Source organism: Engystomops pustulosus, chromosome 5, assembly GCF_040894005.1.
Source record: "Engystomops pustulosus chromosome 5, aEngPut4.maternal, whole genome shotgun sequence".
Lineage (NCBI taxonomy): Eukaryota > Metazoa > Chordata > Amphibia > Anura > Leptodactylidae > Engystomops > Engystomops pustulosus.
This window is the reverse complement of record NC_092415.1, coordinates 88,979,043-88,998,715: the sequence shown is the minus strand read 5'-3', so window position 1 is coordinate 88,998,715 and position 19,673 is coordinate 88,979,043. Positions and strand designations below refer to the sequence as shown.

The 19,673-nt window shown below is 39.5% G+C and overlaps 1 protein-coding gene across 5 annotated transcripts in view; it reads right to left on the bottom strand.

Annotated features, from left to right (window-relative positions):
- PHACTR1 (phosphatase and actin regulator 1) overlaps positions 1 to 19,673 on the bottom strand; it is a 215,192-nt gene that overhangs the window by 103,541 nt on the left and 91,978 nt on the right. The window contains exon 1 of one of the 5 annotated variants that reach the window (XM_072152615.1): positions 17,852 to 17,872. The exons of the other annotated variants lie outside the window; for them this stretch is intronic. The gene's annotated coding sequence lies outside the window, so the exon portion shown is untranslated. Of the gene's footprint in view, positions 1 to 17,851; positions 17,873 to 19,673 lie in introns of those variants that run through there. 5 annotated transcript variants of the gene reach the window in all.

Here is a 19,673-nt window from a genome sequence, read left to right as displayed (position 1 = left end):
GCACTTACATTTTATGCATGATTTTGAAGGTAACTGGTAAATAGTGCTGAGAATTCGCAGTAACACAATGTAATAACTGAGAAGTCTACAGGAACTCAGATTACAATCTCCCATTAGGATACTTTAAAGGAAGTCTTAAAGTTTCCTTTCCAACGCACAAGTGAAAACAGCATTGTGTAGTGCAGCTTAGAGAAATTTCCACTTTCTTCCTTATTTATATTAGTCTTTTTTTACCATGGGTGTAATCATAAATGCTGGCAGTCCTGATTTAGCATTTCTGGGGCCTCAAGCAAAATGTTTGTCTTATGCAGAAGGTATAGTGTGCCATAGCTTCCAACTGTAGTGTCCTGTGGAGATCACCTGCCACACATTTTGACTTACAAGTAGATCAAATGGCATGAAGGGTGTATCGAGAGGGCTCACACGCTGAGTCCTCTCCATACAGATTAGGTACTTGCTGTATTTCAAGGCTGTCATTCTTTACTAGCAGGCTGTATTGGAAGAGATTATATATCATATTCTGCAATACAATACAGTATTGCAGTATAATTTGTAAGTGTAATCCGACCACCTAGGGCTTAAAGAAAAGTTCTCACTCTAAAAACACTCACTAGGAGCTGCTTACTAGCGTAAGCAGCTCCTAGCGCTACTCCAGATGTAGCAGTGTTAAACTGTTAGCTTTATCGGAACTCTCTGATAAAGCTAGCAAACACTGCAGCAACATACCCTCAGAACGCCGGACCACTGTGAGCTTGTTCCTTGTTCACAAGGAGGCTGTCCGAAGAGGTGGAGACTGCCACATGAAGCCTGCCGGTCTATGGTGCCCCTCATGAATAAGCCGGACCGCTGGGAGCTTGGTCCGGCATTCTGAGGGTATAGCGCTGCAGTGTTCCGATAGAGCTAGCAGCTTACCAATGGGATAGCACCAGGAGCTGCTTACTTTTTTTAGGGTGAGAGGTCATCTTTAAGTACCCTGGGGGGCTTTAAAAAGCAATAAAATACAGATTTTATATCTAAAGTTAAAAAAATCCCCCCTAGAAAGTCCCCCCCCTTTTCAATAAATTGCACATGATATTAAATGCTGCCATTAGGAAATACAGCAGGAACCACAGACAATAAACCATCAAACAACTATGTAAATGGTAAAATCGAAAAAACATGGGTTTTATTTGGGGTATGTAAACATGGAAATGCTAAAATGGAAATGATACATATGAGGTTAAATCACTTGAGAAGGAAGCACGTTGGTATCCCATTTACAACTGGTTCTGGAGATTTGCATACATCCCCTCACAGTGTGGGCCCCATTGTTCTCTTGGGCCCCAAACAAAAGCACAGAAGGCTGAGTTGGTAACTTCTGGAACTTATATATTTTAAACCCTACATCACCTCATCCAGGAATTCAATGACCTCTGGACTGAGGTCTTTTGTTCTTGCTATTTTTGATCCCATCCCATGTGCCCAGACATGCTCAGTGTAACTTCAATCTGTTAAAAGATATCTGGCAAAGGTTACTGTACTTCATGCTCATTCTCTTCTGTTTTCTTTTTCTTCTAATCCCCATGTGACTATTGCTATGCCAAGATGAAGTCTGTTACAGTTTACATAAGCACAGAAACAAAATCCATGTTACTCGACTGTTGATAATCATGGCTCATAATCGTATTTTCCTTACTGGATCCCTTTTTAAATTCCTTAAGATTTAGACAGTATACCTGCCTAGGGGCTTTTACTATCTTTACTCTAGTTCTGACACTACTCATTCGCAAACCCTATGCCAACCAGGGAATGAGAAAATCGCTAAATACTTCAGAGATGATGGGTCACAGGAATGTGTAAACTGCTTTCTTAACCCTGAGAGGCTTACTGAGTGTAATGTAATAATATCTAGTTTTGTGCACTGCTGTACTTTTCTGTGTTTATAAAGACGACATGACACAATATAATAGTATAAAACTAGTTCTATAGTATCTCAGAGATGCATTTGATACATCACGGTGTGCAGTGGATTGAAAAAATATTCCTACCCCTCAAACCGTTAAATGTTCCTTACTTTTATGCATGGTGAACAGCGCTCTGTGAGATATTCAAAGATTGAGCTATTGTTTTTAAACCCAAGTAATTAGTTCAGGAGTCTGGTATATATTATAAATTGTGGGTGCTGAACATCCTATAATTTATTCATGGGACTAATTAACAGATGTTTTATTTGGGCATAGTGTGTACAGTTGTGTTGTGAACGTAATATATATTTAGGAATACAATCGATTATACTGTAAGTGACTGTGGTGTTTTAGGGGCGCTGTGTGAAGTTGTACTGCATGGAGCTGAAAACATTTGACTGTAATAAACCAGTTGGGAAAAATCGTAATGAAGTCCGTGCGTTAGCCTAATATAAGCACACAATCAATTTGTTTAGTTTTTCTTTATTTCCAATAACCCCATTATATATCATTCAGTCTGTTGATTCTATTCAAAATGTTACTTGGATTTTCTTCTTCAGTTCAGTCACGTGGTTCCATGGGCACCCCCCTGCCTGAGTAATCACAGAAAACCAGCAGAGATTACAGCTGAAGTGTCCACCAAGTCAGACCTGGTCTAAACTGGTTTGAATCAGGAATCAGTACTGAATCTACTAAAAGGCTACAGTCTCTTAGTAGATCCGGGCTGCAGAGTGCCAGATCAGGTAGGAATATTTAGACTGGTTTTCAGTCATATTAGACTCCCCCATTGTTGTCAAACCCCAAACCCCGGCCCAGTGTTTTTTCTCCTTTACAGTTCCTTCTCTTTTTGTTTTTGGATTGACTTTGTATGTAATTACCTGTAACATCATAAAGTAGTATTGTGTTGTATAAACTACTAAACCTGTACTTTTGCGAAAAAGTACTTTGTTTTATTTAGTTGTACACCACTCCATTACTCCATCCTCTATGGATGAATTATAACTGAAGCTGAATTGTTTCGGTCATATCTTGTGATATGGTAAATACATTTAAGGTCTTATAAATACCTTTCACCTCTTGATGAACCAATATAATATTGTCTTCTGGCATTATTTTATTCCAATGCAATGAATGATAACATTTTAGCTCCCCAAAGCCTTATACTAGGTAACTAAATGCACAAGTGTTATTGGAACAAAATCAGCAAAGAAGGAAAAACAATTAAATGGAATAATGTGGCTTTATACACGTTCCTTTGGTTTTACTCTATAGCAATGATATTTGAGCATGACGTATAATATTTTCCTTTTGCTATGTACAGTCTTGCAAATCACACAAGCAGCTGCTGATATATAATATGCATTATTTTTCTCTCTTTAAACAGTAATATTTTTAAGAGTTAGAGTAAAATTTCACAGTGAACAACATTTTAACCCTTTCCCTGCCAGGCATTTCTGGAAATGTTGTCGCATTATTGGATAGAGGGATTTTTACAAATTTTTACGTATACAAATAAAACCGACATGACAGCATAAAGAATTATTCTGAACCCCAACACACCATATATTTTCTGAAAGCAGACACTTTTCCCATTTTCAAAATTGCATTAAAGAGTTTATAGACATCGGCACCTTTGTGCAGTTTTGATGTGTAGAACTGTAGAAAAAATACATAAAAATTTACTTTGCTGACAAAAAGTTGCTTCAAACTGAAAATAACTAGTTTTGCACCTCCTAAATGTAAAAGTTGAACACTTGAACACTTCTGATAAAGCTCCATTGCCTATACTAACCAATCAAAGCTCAGAGCTCATATTAATGACCTGTGGCAACAGCAACCAATCACGGTTCAGCTTCTAACTACCACAGCAGGCAGCAGACAATGAATGGCTCTAGTTGATGGTGGTTAATAAGTGTGTTTTGGAAAGCGCGGGTGAAAACTTCAGCTCAAAACCTAGGCCAGTGGTGGCAAACCTTTTAGCAGCCGAGCGCCCAAAAAGCAACCCAAAACCCCCCTAATTTATCGCGAGGTGCCAACCAAAAATTAAAGCAGTAACTTATTGCTCCCTGTTCTTCAACAACTTTCTATCATATTGCCCTCCTGTGGACAGCAACACAGTAGAAAGATGGAAAATGTTAGCTTCTTTCTGGAAGCAGCATGTTTTAAGTTGCTTGGAACAGCAGGAAGCTTCTTTTAGTCCTGTCTGGTGTGCTGGGGTGATGGCCCGGGGGACCAGAGAAAAGGCTAAGAGTGCCGCCTCTGGCATAGGTTCGCCACCACTGACCTAGGCTATGATGTTCCCTGACTCACAGAACGCAGGTGTGCAAAATTTGATGATTGCAAATGCAAAGGTGCATATTCCTTTAGCGGACATACATAAACACACACACACACTCAGCTTTATATAGTAGACTAGCTGTAGCTCCCGGCGCTGCCTGGGATAGTAAATAACTGCTCTTAGCTACAACAAAATAGAATAAGTAAAAATTTTTTTTAAAACTTTTTAGACACTCCAGCGACTGTCTGTCTGTCTCTGTCATTCAACTCAATGGGGCAGATTTACTTACCTGGCCCATTCACGATCCAGCGGCGCGTTCTCTGCGGTGGATTCGGGTCCGGTCGGGATTCACTAAGGCAGTTCCTCCGCTGTCCACCAGATGTCGCTGCTGCGCTGCAGTTCGCCGCAATGCCCTGAAATTCACCGGCCTATACCTGGTGAAGGTAAGTGCAATTTTCGCGACACATTTTTTTTTTTTAAATGCAACGTTTTTTCCGAATCCGTCTGGTTTTCATTCGGCCGCGCCCCCCGATTTCTGTTGATCGCGTGCGCCAAACTCCCGGGGCAATTCAGGGAAAATCGGTGCAAATCGGAAATATTCGGGTAACCCGTCGGGAAAACGCGAATCGGGCCCTTAGAAAATGACTCCCAATGTGGCGATACATGAACCAAGTGACATCCCATAGCCCCCCATATTATATTGCCCATGAGGTGAGCAGCAGGTAAAAACCTGATTCCACTATTAAATGCAGCAACACAACAGCTATGGCTGGATATTCATTAAAGCTCATTCTTCCTGCCCAGCAATGCTCCAGACTTGCTCTCCTTACACATCAACCTCCCCTTTCCTCTATACTCCAATAGTTACAACCAATGCTGGAGAAGAAGAGAAGTACAATACATGCAGCCGTTTAAATTAACTCAACCATTTGGCTAATGTGGTCCTCAGTGTAATTAAGCTCTATAGTGTAATATATAGTCTCATTTTTCTGATGACAGCCATTTTATCAGTTCATTTGCTTCTTAATGAACAGTTACTTCATATTATTATAGATTTGGAGAGTAAGATAATTAATTAGAATTTAACTTAACAAGAAATGGAACGCCTTTATTTGGAGCTTTTATCTACACACACTTCAAGATTTAGAAGACAGCTTATGATTCTAAGTGCCACCCTTCTTCAGGTTTCCGTTTTGCAGCTTCCTTTTAAAAATGGGTGAATAACGGTCTGTTTTTTCCAATTGATTTCCATAGACTTGCAGTTGTGTCCATTAGTATCCATTTTTATATGAACCATTAGTCTTTCTGTTATTTGAGTGGATAGTTTAAATTAGAAAAACGGATGGCGGTAAAACAATGAAAAACAGAAACTAACTGACTTGACAGAAAGCAAAGTATCAATTTTTTAAACAGATCCGTTAAAGGTATGATACTTTGCTACAAATATATCTGTCCAGACATCTATTCAAATTGAAATGCCTTTTTGACAAAAAACAAACTTCCATACGGAAGTCAAAACGCAGATGGGAACTAGTCCTAAGTATAAAGGTCACTAAAGTTAATTGTGTATGAACAGAGATGGGATAACAATGCACAGACCTAGTGTAATATAATTGTTACAGAGAAGAAAGATGATTAGTTGTAATTTTCCTCCAAATTTGTTTTGTAAGCATTTACAGTAAGTATAGTGTAGGTCACAGCAAAAGAAACTCAAATCTTAGAGTATTGGATTGACAGATATGCTGTAGTCTTACCAGCATCTCATTCTTATGGAAACTATTTAAAATTTGTAATAAAAAGTTTTTACAAATCAGGTGTGAATCAGTATTTTGCTTTATAAGAACTGCCCTAAAAAGAAGAACCATAAAGAATACAAGGAATACCAAAACCAACTTGTGCTGATCTTTTTAGCATTTTAAAGGAATAACTGAAGTCATCATCAAGCTGGGTGTGTTCTCTTAGGCTTTGTTCACACAACAATTTTAGAAATTAATGGGAGAGTGTCAAATTTTTTCTGTGAGAAATATTGTCCACAAACAGAAAAAAGAAGTGGATAGTTCAGCAAAAATCTGTTTTCAAGCCCAACAGCATGTTTTGACCCGGTATTTTAATTTGGGTAAAATACCTTTGTTACCGTGTTAAACTACCCTTAGATATCTCCCACCAAGGTAAAGGCACTATTTATGGTGCATAAAGTCATTCTAGTGATTCATTGCATCTGACCAATCATGTTCTGAACAGATATGTTCTGTGAATACAACAAAGCAAGATTTCCACTTCATAAAACATATATCCATTTTGTCTATACTGCTATATGGAGATAGAAATTTATGTGGATTTTATTACTCTTGCCCAGTATCTTACCTTCTGTTTATGTCCCCATTTTTAGGGGTATGTTTGAGAAGATTATATAAAGCCAGAAGATCTCAACTGCGATGTCCTGAATCACATTAACTAATGGCGCGACGCTGGGGCTGGGATATAAGAGTTCTGCCCAACAATGTAAGGGTGCCTGTTATAGAAGAATTTTGGCAAGCTCCTGACTTTTCTTCTGATTCTGATCTACTGGTATCCTGTCTTTTTGCTTGTGTTTTGACTATCCTCAGCTTTTGTGATTCTGTACTGCTTTTGTCTTCTGACCTGGCTTACTCTTAGTTGTTTGTATTGTATTTTCCTGTCTTCGTGTTTTGCACTTTTGTGCGGATAGTGAATGGCAATGGCAGGGAACAATGGCAAAGGGTCCACTGTATTTGTCTACTGTTTTAGTCTGTGCATAGATCCTACATTACACAAACATGTTTTACATGAATAAAGAACAAAATTTCAGAAAAATAAAAACTGGACAAATTCTCACTCCTACTCAACAAAATAACACGTTCTCTAATTCAACATTATTAACAAAAATACAGCGTATCACAGATTAATTCAAACCTGTCTCTATCAGTCCTGGTGTACACAATTTGGTTGCCCCGGGATCAGAGCGTAAATCCCCCCCCCCCATTACAAGACAAGCTCACACACAAACACTTCCTGCCGGCAAGCAGAATTGTGCAGAGACTAACGCTACAAGCTACAGATAAGATGAGGTCTTTTTCTGATAATCTAAGCCCTGGTGTTAGCACACAGCATCGCATAGGACTAGAGGGATCACAGAGTGTCTAGGAGTGATAGGAGCTAAAACAGCAATAAAACTCAATAAAATTACTAGGGGATTCAAATGTGAGAACTTTCTTTCATGTGCAAACCCCTTTAAGTAAACAACTAAATCACAAATATGCCTTTTCATTTGAGCCATAATGTCATTTAGAATGAAAACAACATGAAACTCCCTTAAAGTGTTTTCTTAGTACAATCTACAAGAACACAATATGTTCCAATACATACTATTATATAAATCTTTAAATTGCTGCTATTATATTTCATACTATTAAAAAAACATTTGGTTAGTTATATAATAAATTAAAGCACATCATACAGCAATGCTTGCCCTGACAAAGGTCATTTCCCCACTGCTGGAAACAGCTTACATTATGTTTCAGCTTTCAAAATGTAATTCTGGTATTCTTGGAAAAAATTACATTGAAGCAACTACAGCAACATTACCTAACTATAAAGCTGTATTACATAAACAATACTATACAATATGCATCACAATGGTTATATATGCCATACTAATGGAAATATAGAAAAACTACTCCAATTTGGAAGACAAAAAGCTGAGAAAGATACAAGTGTTTTATATTTTTAAATGTATTTTCAAAAGTTAAAAACTAAAAGCTAAAAGTAGCAGCTCTGATGCTCTACTGAGCGAATTGTAAATGAGTAAGTTGACCCAGTTTTTAAAGTGTTGGACATATGGACATATTCCCACCCAGCCATAGCACGCTCTATCTTTTTACGGCCAGGGAAGGGTACACCAGACCATTCTGTGCAACTATTGCCATCTTATGTACGGCCACACACTACCGTCCGTACATACACCCCCCTCGCAGTCATGTGAATGTAGTCCAAGTATGAGTGTTTTCCATTGTAAAAATGATCATAAGTTTTATGTTTATTCTGAAAGGAATGGTTAATCTCAAGAATCCGACTGACAATTCTAAGAGCACATTAGGGGCCACCAGGTATCATAACATTAAGGGATCTAAATGCTTAAGGGAAGATTTGGACAAATTAGGTTTTCCAAATTCATATCCCCATGATATATAGCACTGTGTTCATCTATTTCACATAATGTTCCTCGTATATTAAAATAAATCATTCTAAAAAGATTTGCACAGGTCAGGCATGGTTCACTTACTAAGATTTCCTAATGCACAATTGAGCTTCATAAAGACTGATAGAGAATCATGACCTTTATACTAAAAGTAGCAAAAATCGATGTTAATAAAATGAAAACTCAGAGGTGCAGGCAGCCTTTTACCTGGTCCCCATTATTTCTATCTCAACCATTATTTCATGGAAAGTATAGCTGCGTCAGTAATTCTTTCTGCATTTTCTAACTTAAAATTTAAGGAACCTTAAACTTAAAGAAATTTTTAACAATGACACAGTACAGCAATAATAAACCTAGAACCATGTAACCATGGTTCATTAACATGGTGACATCGTTCGAAAGGGTTATTGTACACTATGATGTCACAGCAAATGAGTAATGATGCAATTAACAGGGGTAATGTTTTTTAACTGGTGATGTCACATCAAAAGGACAAGTACCACAGGGATGATACAGCCCAATAATCACAGATACAGCCTTGTAATGTAAGGATTGTGTACATGGTGATGCCACAGTACAGACTGACTGACTTTTACCTCATCAGCCAGACATTCCTGACCATAATATGGCTGCAGATGGAGGGTATATCTGTATCTGTCCATGAACAATTGCCCTGCCAATTGATCTTGATCTTATATCCATGACTACTATCATAAGGTCCTGGCTGGGCGATTGCTTATGGACAGATAGGGACAGGCTCAGACTGGCCCACAGGTGAACAGGTGGATCCATCGGAGGGCCCCTGAGTTAGGTGGGCCACCAGGCCCTGCATACGTAGTGCTGGACAAGGTAATTTATACATATTCTCTGTAATTTATACATATATTTAGCATAGAGCATCTCAACTATCATATGTATTGATATGATTATATTAATAGATTATGTAACAAACGTATAGCTGTAGTGGGCCCCAAGATCAGATTTTACTGGTGGGCCCAAGGTATCCAGGAGGATACAGGAGGCTTCACGTTACATATCAATCAAGTGGAGCAGAATTTTTAATAGATGTATATTGGTAAATTACCTAATATCCTACCCCCACACTTACACACACATTGCAGATATAACCAGGTAAAGTGGCCAACCCCTTTAAATTTGTTGCCATATCAGTGCATAATAAAACCCACTGACCTAAAGTATAAAAATAGAATATCAAACTAAAGTATGCACCTCCAATAGATAATGGACCTACAATCATGAACATTGAATTATCATAATGTGAACAGCATTAATTTAGAGTTATTATTAGAATTAATTTAGAGTTATTAGAACCCACTGCATTTTAACCCACTAAAGACATTGAAGTGTGTCATATGTCTGTTATGGGAGTAGGAAAGGGCTCATGGGCTGAGCCCTCTGCATATAAGCCGGGTGTTTGCTGCAAACCACCGGTAACACCTGCACCAATTGCGGATGTCAACCCTGTGCTATAAAAATAAACAAATGAAATTTTTAAAAAATCTGAAAAATGTTAGGTATTGTCATGTCCCAAAAGTCTGAATCTATCAAAATATAATAAAGGTTATTTACGGCGTTGAACTCCTTAATGGAAAATAGTGCACAAATGTCTAAATGCCACTTCTTCACCATTTGCTAAATAAAAAAAAAAGTGATCAGAAGGTCATACGGTCCGTGAAACAGTAGCAAACAAAGGTCAGCTCGTACCGCAAAAAAATTACACCTCACACAGCTCTGTACACTAAAGTATGATAAAGTTATTAGGATCAGAAAATGTTTTAAAACACAATAAAACCTATATAAATTTGGTCGTAAAAACTGAACCCACAAGAAATGGTGCAAATAGGTTTTTTTTTACCACTTACACCTGTAATTTTTTTCCAACTTCCAAGTAGAAGGCATGGAATATTAAATACCTTCACTGTGAAGTACAAATTGTTTTGCTGAAAACAAGCCCGCACACAACTGTACATGGATTTTTTTTTTTAGAGATTTTTGATGTCGGGGAAAGAAAAAAGTCCCAGAAGTATAAAGCTGGATATCACCATCAAGATGACACTGGAAACCAAATCTGCTGACGGTTTGTCTAATGGGGGTAGTATAAAGGGAAATGAGAAGAGGACCTAGGACTTTGCCCTGAGGAACCTCGACAGTGAGAAGATGAGAAGCGAAAGATCCAGAAAAGGAGACAAAGTATGGTCAGAGAGATGAGAAGAAAACCAAGAGGGTATCCAATGGAGGCCAATGGAGCGAAGCATCCTGTGGAAGAGCTGGTGGTCCACAGTATTAAACGCTGTTGAGAGATTCAGAAGAACTAGGAGAGAATAGCCATATTTGGCAGTGAGGAGATCATTGGAGCCTTTAGAAATAGCTGTTTCAGTGGAATGCATAGTACAAACACCAGTTTGTAGGGTGTCAAGGAGGGAGTCAGGCATTCCAGGAGTTTGGAGATGAAAGAGATTCAGGGGCATAGCTGCAGCTGTAGCAGCCAGGACCCTCAATGTCCAGGGGCCCGCACAGGTGAATCATTTTTTATTATGCACTGTGGCACAATTTCATGACAGGAGCCAGCGGAGAGAAGTCTGGCCTGACCCTTGATCTGTCCCTGCACCCTGCCCAGTAATTGGGAGGTCCGGCAACGCATCTGTTGCCTTTCCTCCTGATGGAGAGGAGTAGGGAGTGTAGTTTATTAATTTTATGCTGCCCAGTGCCCCGGTCTCCCCTATGCATCCCCCTGCTCCAACCCACTTCCCCCCCCCCCCCCACGTGAAGAGAAGAAGGGAACCTAATTTATTAATTTTATACTCACCGGACTTCCGTTTGCATCCCCAAAAGCGTGAAAACGGTGACCACGAGTGGAGCATGGTGGAGACAAAGAGTGGCAAGCAGAGAAGGTTCTTGTAAGTATATAGATATGTGTGTTTATGGTATGTATGTATGTGTGTATGTTCTGTATTTGTGTGTATATAATGTATGGTATGTGTATACTATACACTCACCGGCCACTTTATTAGGTACACCATGCTAGTAACGGGTTGGATCCCCTTTTGCCTTCAGAACTGCCTCAATTCTTCGTGGCATAGATTCAACAAGGTGCTGGAAGCATTCCTCAGAGATTTTGGTCCATATTGACATGATGGCATCACACAGTTGCCGCAGATTTGTCGGCTGCACATCCATGATGCTAATCTCCCGTTCCACCACATCCCAAAGATGCTCTATTGGATTGAGATCTGGTGACTGTGGAGGCCATTTGAGTACAGTGAACTCATTGTCATGTTCAAGAAACCAGTCTGAGATGATTCCAGCTTTATGACATGGCGCATTATCCTGCTGAAAGTAGCCATCAGATGTTGGGTACATTGTGGTCATAAAGGGATGGACATGGTCAGCAACAATACTCAGGTAGGCTGTGGCGTTACAACGATGCTCAATTGGTACCAAGGGGCCCAAAGAGTGCCAAGAAAATATTCCCCACACCATGACACCACCACCACCAACCTGAACCATTGATACAAGGCAGGATGGATCCATGCTTTCATGTTGTTGACGCCAAATTTTGACCCTACCATCCGAATGTCGCAGCAGAAATCGAGACTCATCAGACCAGGCAACGTTTTTCCAATCTTCTACTGTCCAATTTCGATGAGCTTGTGCAAATTGTAGCCTCAGTTTCCTGTTGTCAGCTGAAAGGAGTGGCACCCGGTGTGGTCTTCTGCTGCTGTAGCCCATCTGCCTCAAAGTTCGACGTACTGTGCGTTCAGAGATGCTCTTCTGCCTACCTTGGTTGTAATGGGTGGCGATTTGAGTCACTGTTGCCTTTCTATCAGCTCGAACCAGTCTGCCCATTCTCCTCTGACCTCTGGCATCAACAAGGCATTTCCGCCCACAGAACTGCCGCTCAATGGATGTTTTTTCTTTTTCGGACCATTCTCTGTAAACCCTAGAGATGATTGTGCGTGAAAATCCCAGTAGATCAACAGTTTCTGAAATACTCAGACCAGCCCTTCTGGCACCAACAACCATGCCACGTTCAAAGGCACTCAAATCACCTTTCTTCCCCATACTGATGCTCGGTTTGAACTGCAGGAGATTGTCTTGACCATGTCTACATGCCTAAATGCACTGAATTGCCACCATGTGATTGGCTGATTAGAAATTAAGTGTTAACGAGCAGTTGGACAGGTGTACCTAATAAAGTGGCCGGTGAGTGTATGTATGTATGATGTCTATATACTGTATGTATGTGTGGATATTCTAAACATAGAGTGTATATACATGAGTATATACTGTATGTCTAAGTGTATTAAATACTGTATCGTTCATATATATATATATATATGTATATATATATATATATATATATATAAAAATAAATACATTGGGGCACATTTACTTACCCGGTCCAGAGGAGATCCCAAATGTGCATTGTCCAACCAACGACAATGCACTGTGCCGCGGTTCACTTACATTCTGTGCCCGACTTGCTGAATGTGTTGCTTCAGCGATCAGGTCCGCCGGAGTTCACCATCTTCCTCCTGATGCATGTAAGTGCATGGCTTGCGACACAATTTTTAAGTTAAATCCCACGGTTTGTCAGAATCCGTCGGATCGTCCGATGGCCCGCCCCCAATTTGTGTCGCATGAAAGACGGTGCGATTGCGGCAAAATCCGATTGCGTGCGACACAATACCTTTTTAAATGCGGCGCCAATCCGAAATGGTCAGAATATCTGACGTTTGTGCGGTCCGCGGACCCTTAGTAAATGAGCCCCTATATGTGTATATAATGGGGCAGATTTACTTACCCGGTCCATTTGCGATCCAGCGGCGCGTTCTCTGCGCTGGATTCGGGTCCGGCCGGGATTTAATAAGGTAGTTCCTCCGCCGTCCAGTAGGTGGCGCTGCTGCGCTGAAAAGCATTTTAACGCGCCGGAATTCACCGAGGCAGTCTGAGTGAAGGTAAGCGCGTCCCGAGCGACACATTTTCCGTTCTTAAATGCGGCGTTTTTCCGAATCCGTCGGGTTTTCGTTCGGCCACGCCCCCCGATTTCTGTTGCGCGCATGCCGACGCTGATGCGCCACAATCCGATCGCGTGCGCCAAAATCCCGGGGAAATTCAGGTACAATCGGCGCAAATCGGAAATATTCGGGTAACACGTCGGGAAAACGCGAATTGGGCCCTTAGTAAATGACCCCCAATGTGTATGAATTTTACAGAATGGAGGATATTTACTACATGCCAGCACTCATGTGCCAGCGTAGAAATAAACGCAGACGGCGACCTTTCTCTGTGCTTGGCCAGCTGCACCCCCCCTTCACGCCCCACTGGATCGGGGCAAATAATCGCAAGTTCTACCAATAAGCTAGCATTTGTGATTATTTCAGGGCCACTGACGTGGAGGCCCTGATAAATATGCCCCAATATCTTTATATGATGTGTATATACTATATGTGTATATAATATACGTGTGTATAAATATAATGATGTGTACATACTGTTTGTATATACTTTATGGGGGTTATTTATTATATGCTGGTGTATCTGCGAATTATACCCCCGACGCCCCTCCAAGGCTTAAGGCTTTTGATGTACATAAATTTGTGTGTATACAAGTTCATACATGTGTGTATGTGTGTAAGAGTGTATTAATGTATGTATGTGTATATAAATGTGTGTGATTTTACAAATAAGTAAAAAAATTTTAATGGGGAGCCCAGTCTTTCCTAGTTACACCCCTGGGGAGATAATTAGTAGGACTGGATGGGTCCAAGGAAGGTTTCTTTAGTAATGGGGTAACAACCACATGCTTCAAAGAAGAGGGAACGACACCAGAAGAGAGAGAGTTTGAAGAATTTAGCGGGGTGAGAAGAGACTGCTGGGGAGAGAGACGGTACCAGATGTGAGGAGATGGGGTCACTGATGCAGGTAGTGGGGCGAGTAGAGGAAAGGAGCCTGGACACTTCTTCTTCTGTGACTGGCTCAAAGGAAGAGAGTGAACGGGGTAAGGTCTCGGAGGGAACGGGATTAATGTGGTGAGCAGATTGAGAAATTATTTCATGGCAATGGCAGTCAATTTTATCTTTAGAGTAGGTGGATGCAACTTTGGTGTTATTAAGCAGTGAAGAATATCGAAGAGCCTTTGGGTTTGTTAGAGAAAGAGAAAGAATATTAGATTAGTAAAAACAGACCTGTTTAGCAAGGTGAAGGGAAGAGTTAAAGGTTTTGACGTGTAGAAAGTCTGCAGATGTGCACAATTTTCTACACAGGCTTTTGGCACGCCTACAGCACTGCCAAAGGAAACGGTTTTGTCTGTGTGCCAAGGTTGCCTGCATCTGTATTGAAAATTTTGGATAGAGTGGTGCCATCTCATCTAAGGCACTTTTGTCAGTTGGCCAGGGCCAGGCAGACTCCCCCCCTCAAAGTACATGCACTGTTGAATGATAGGACCATAGCACAGCATGGAAAATTGACTACTTTGAGATTTTCTGTATGTAGAAAATACTTTTTTTTTTTTGCACAAAAATGAGCATTATGTAAATTATACAGAAATATTGACATTTTTATGTTTTCTGCAAATTTTGAACCACAATTCATATTTAAAGTTTATAAATATCTTTTTACTGTATTTTTATGGTATGTATTTAATATGTGGTTTTTATGTCCTGAGGCAGATACAACTGAGAGAAATTGTTGCCAGCCCCAGATCCAGGGCACAATACTGGCAGAAGAAAAACACAGTTGAATGGTAGCTTTGGGCCCACTGACTTCACGCAGAGCACATTTGGCAGCAGAAAAGCAAATGGCTGCTGAGGCTGTAGAAATGTTATCTTCGAAATCCTACAAATCTCTGAGATGTTGCCTTTTTACCCCTTTTCATTTCTTTATTTCTCAATTGAATGCCTTTTATTTGTCATTCTAAATTAAAATCATTTCTTGTAACAAATCTAAAAGGGACAGAAGAAGGAGGCAGATTTATATCACCTCCATGACGTTCAGTAGCACAGAAATATTGTACAGGCACATCAGGACATTAAACTTCCTTGAAGGTTGTACCACTACTTTTGCTGCTTAATGCCACTTTTTCAGTACTGCCACATACAAAAGGTAATTGTTATGCATCGCTCTCATTGCAGGGCCTTTCATATGGTGCCCACAGACTAACTAATGCTCTGTAGTGACAGCAAAGTAAAAAGAAACTCAAAATATACAGCCCATGTTTTCAAACATGACATGTGTCAGTATAAGTGGTTATAATTTTGGAAAGTTTTAATATATCCAGGTAATTAAGAGACCGTTTTCTTGTGACACATTGTACATCATTGAAAAATTTGGGTGATGTGTTTTGTGTTTATTTATGAAAACAACAGATATTTAGCGAAACGTTTAAAGAATTCTCGATTTTCCAAATTAAAAATTTTTTAATTTTCGGACACACAAGCATGGGGGCGCCGGAAGGTCAGTGTGTAAGGTTTTTTTTATAGCTGTATAAGCATAGGTGGGGTGCTGAAAAAACTCAGCATATACACAATCCTCTGATAAAGTTTTTCTGAATTTTAATGGCCCCCATGGGCATCAGTTAGTCTGTGAGCACCAAATAAAGGCCCTGCAATAACTGGAGAGCATATATAATAGAGAGTGATGCACTGCAATTACCATTTGTATTTGTCACTACCGAATAGTTGTCATTTAGCAGAAAAAGTACTGGTACAACCTTCTATGTTCAAATCTATGAGTAAATGCCCCTGGTTTGTCATGCTTGATTTTGATGGTAGATTTCCTTTACTACAGACTCCTAATAAATTCAGACTCCAGACATGACCCCACAATAAAACTTACCCCAGACCAGACCCTATAATAAATATAGGCCCCAGACCAAACTCCATATTGAATACAGACCCCAGACAGTAATAATTTCAGACTCTAGACACAACCCCATAATTAGACACCAGACCCTATAATAAGTAAGGGCCCGAGGCAAGACCCCATCATTAATATAGATTCCAGACCAGCATGAGAAGTAACCTGTTTCCCCAAAAAAAAGATACCCCCCGAAAATAAGACCTAGAACAATTTTTTCCAAGTTTAGAAATATAAGTCCTCCCCTGAAAGTAAGACTCAGCAGCAGTCATTGCAACAATGTCCTCCCACACCATACATGAGTATTCGTAGAGCATTTAGATGATTACTGCAAGAGGTTGTGACATGAGTGAAGAAATCATGGGATAAAATCACTGACAGTTGTGTTGCAGATTTGCTACAAGCAGATACCTGGAAAAGTCATTGAAGAAAAGTGCTATTGCTTATCCTGAGAGATTGGGGCCAATGATTCCTATAGAAATGGAGTGAGAATGAATTTCAGAGTTAGGAGAGTTATGAGGATGTTAGAGAAGTTGATGATTTCTTGTTCAACAATAAATGCTAATTCTTTTTCATGAGTAAAATATCCCCTGAAAATAAGACCTAGTGCCTCTTTAGGAGAAAAAATAAATATAGGACACTGGGGTTATTTACTAAGGGTCCGCGGGTTGCATTTCCGTCTGACTTCCCAACGTTTTCGGGATTTGCGCCTCTAGGACAGGTATTTAGAAGGGGATCATGTCACACGCGATCTGATTTTGGCACAGTGGCGCCGGCTTTCATGCGCTGGAAATCAGGTGGCAGGCCGTCGGACGATCCGACTGACCACGGGATTTAACATTTAAATTGTGTCGCAAGAACAAGCACCTACATACACCAGGAAAAAGATAGTGAACTCCGGCGGACCTGATCGGGGAAGTGACACATGCAGGATATCCGCGCACAATGTTAGTGAATCGTGGCGTAGTGCATGCCAGTCGGACAATGCACATCAGGGAACGCGCCAAGAACAGGTAAGTATATGTGCCCCACTGTTTTATTTTCGGGGGAAACATGATGCATACTACATTTTAATCACTTCTTATTCCATTTTTTCTTGCTTGGCAGTGTAATAATAAACACCTTTTCTAGCATGGAGTTTTTACAGCTCAGCTCCTATTCAACTGCTGGTTGTTGGGGGCGCAAGATAGCCCCCGCAAATCTGATATTAAAGACCTATTGTAAAGATTAATAATACATATTGTACTTTTATCTCTGAAAACATCTTAAAATGAAGTGTCCTGTCTAAATGTATGTAAAGAAAATCTTGGGCTTTACAAACAGCATATATATTAATTATATTTGCATAGAACAGGAATGCTTTTTTGCCAAATCATCCTTATATAACCTTAGATATTTTTATGCATTTTACATTAGAGAAATACATCTATACAATTGTTTTAGAACAAAAAAAACCTCAATAAGTCAGTGTGTATGCAGTGTGTGTAACGTGGTGGCAAAGGTTTCTATCACATAACATGCAGAGATCTAGTGTACCTGGTCGGACAGTGATGTATGCAGTATCCCTTGCACATCTGATGGCTTCACAGCTGTGATGTCCGTGTACAACTGGAGTATCATAAAGACACCAAGCAGAATAAACATATCAACTGTCTGAATCCAAGACCCAGGAACAGTCTCTGCTTTGTATAATTAAAGTCATATGATTTGGTTTATTTTGGAGCATTTGGAGCATTATGAAATCCATGTCTTTGAGTCTACTATGTAAGACTCCACTGGGAGTATTGCATTCCTACAATTTTCTCTGATCGGTTGAATGAGCATGTTAACAATATTACTGTACTAGTTTTGCAATCCAAATAATATGTTCCATATTTTCTCCTCCAAATGTTCAAAACTGTTTTTCAGAGAGATGTCTCCTTTGGTTAGAAGCCCAGAAACTAAATATTGTATTGCTTTTCTGACACCTAGTGGTGAGTGCATGGAACAGCAGGTAGTTCTAACGCAGACTAAAACTCAAATCGCATGAATAGCCTAGTATATCTTAGTATATTGTCAGCACTTCATTTGGTGAGTGTAACATGCTGGATAACATGACCATTCTGCTATTTTATACATTTAATTGTATTTTGCATTATCTGAATATTCTGCAAATATGAGTACATAAATTAACCAACCAAAGCTACTGAAATAAATAGTTCATAACATGTATAGCCCATAAGAAAATGCTCAAAAGCAAATAGCAGCACAAATAATTATATGTACATATGTACATTGATGCATATCAAAACACACCAGCCGTGCCAACAAAACAAAAAATACACCAACACATTGGACATTGTGAGCATATTAGGAAGGATTCTTTTGACTTTTTAAGAAAAAGTGGATTCAGGTGATAACTCAGAGAACAGTGCAGAAAACTGGAGGGTTTACCTTTAAGATGGCGTCTGTGACGTCATCTTAAAGGCAAAGTGTCAGCCTATGCATCTGCATAGGCTGGCACTGATAATACCCTGCAATACATTAGTATTGCAGAGTATTATCAAGAACAAGCAATCAGATGATTGCTTGTTCATATCCCATGGTGGATCATGTAAAAAAATGTAAAAAAAATGTTTTTCAATAAAAAATTACTTTATAAATCACTAAAAATGCCCATAAGCCCCAAAACATATAAAGAGACATATAACGCTCAAAAAAGTCTAAATCATAAAACAAACCCCACATATATAGTATCATCGCGTCCGTAACAATCCATAGAATAAAACTAAATAACTATTGAACCCATATGATGAACGCCGTAAAAAAAAAACGTTAAAAACCCGCCAAAAATTATGATTTTTACCTATTATATCCCACTAAAAATGCAATAAAAAGTGATCAACAAAACATATGTACTCCAGAATGATATTGTTGCAAAGAACAACATGTCCCGCAAAAAACAAGCCATCAACCAGCGCTGTAGCCAAAAACGTAACAATGTTATGCCACTTGGAAGACGGCGATGCAAAAATGATAGATTTTTCCCCACATTAGGGTTTTATTTGGCAAATTTAGTAAAACATAAGAAAAAATATTCATGTCTGGTATCCCCGTAATCGTATCGACCCATAGAATAAAGATAACAGGATTATTAGGCTATACGGTGAACACAAAAAAAAAAAAAGTAAAAAATCCAGTACAGAATTGATGCTTTTCTACTCATGACCTCAAAAAAAGTTCCAAAATTTTCAACAATAGGTGATACCAACCCCAAAATGGTAACACTGGAAAAAGCATCTCGTCCCGCAAAAAAAATGCCGTCACATGGCCCAAATAACGGAAAAGCGAAAATGTTATAGCCTTCAAAAGGGGGCAA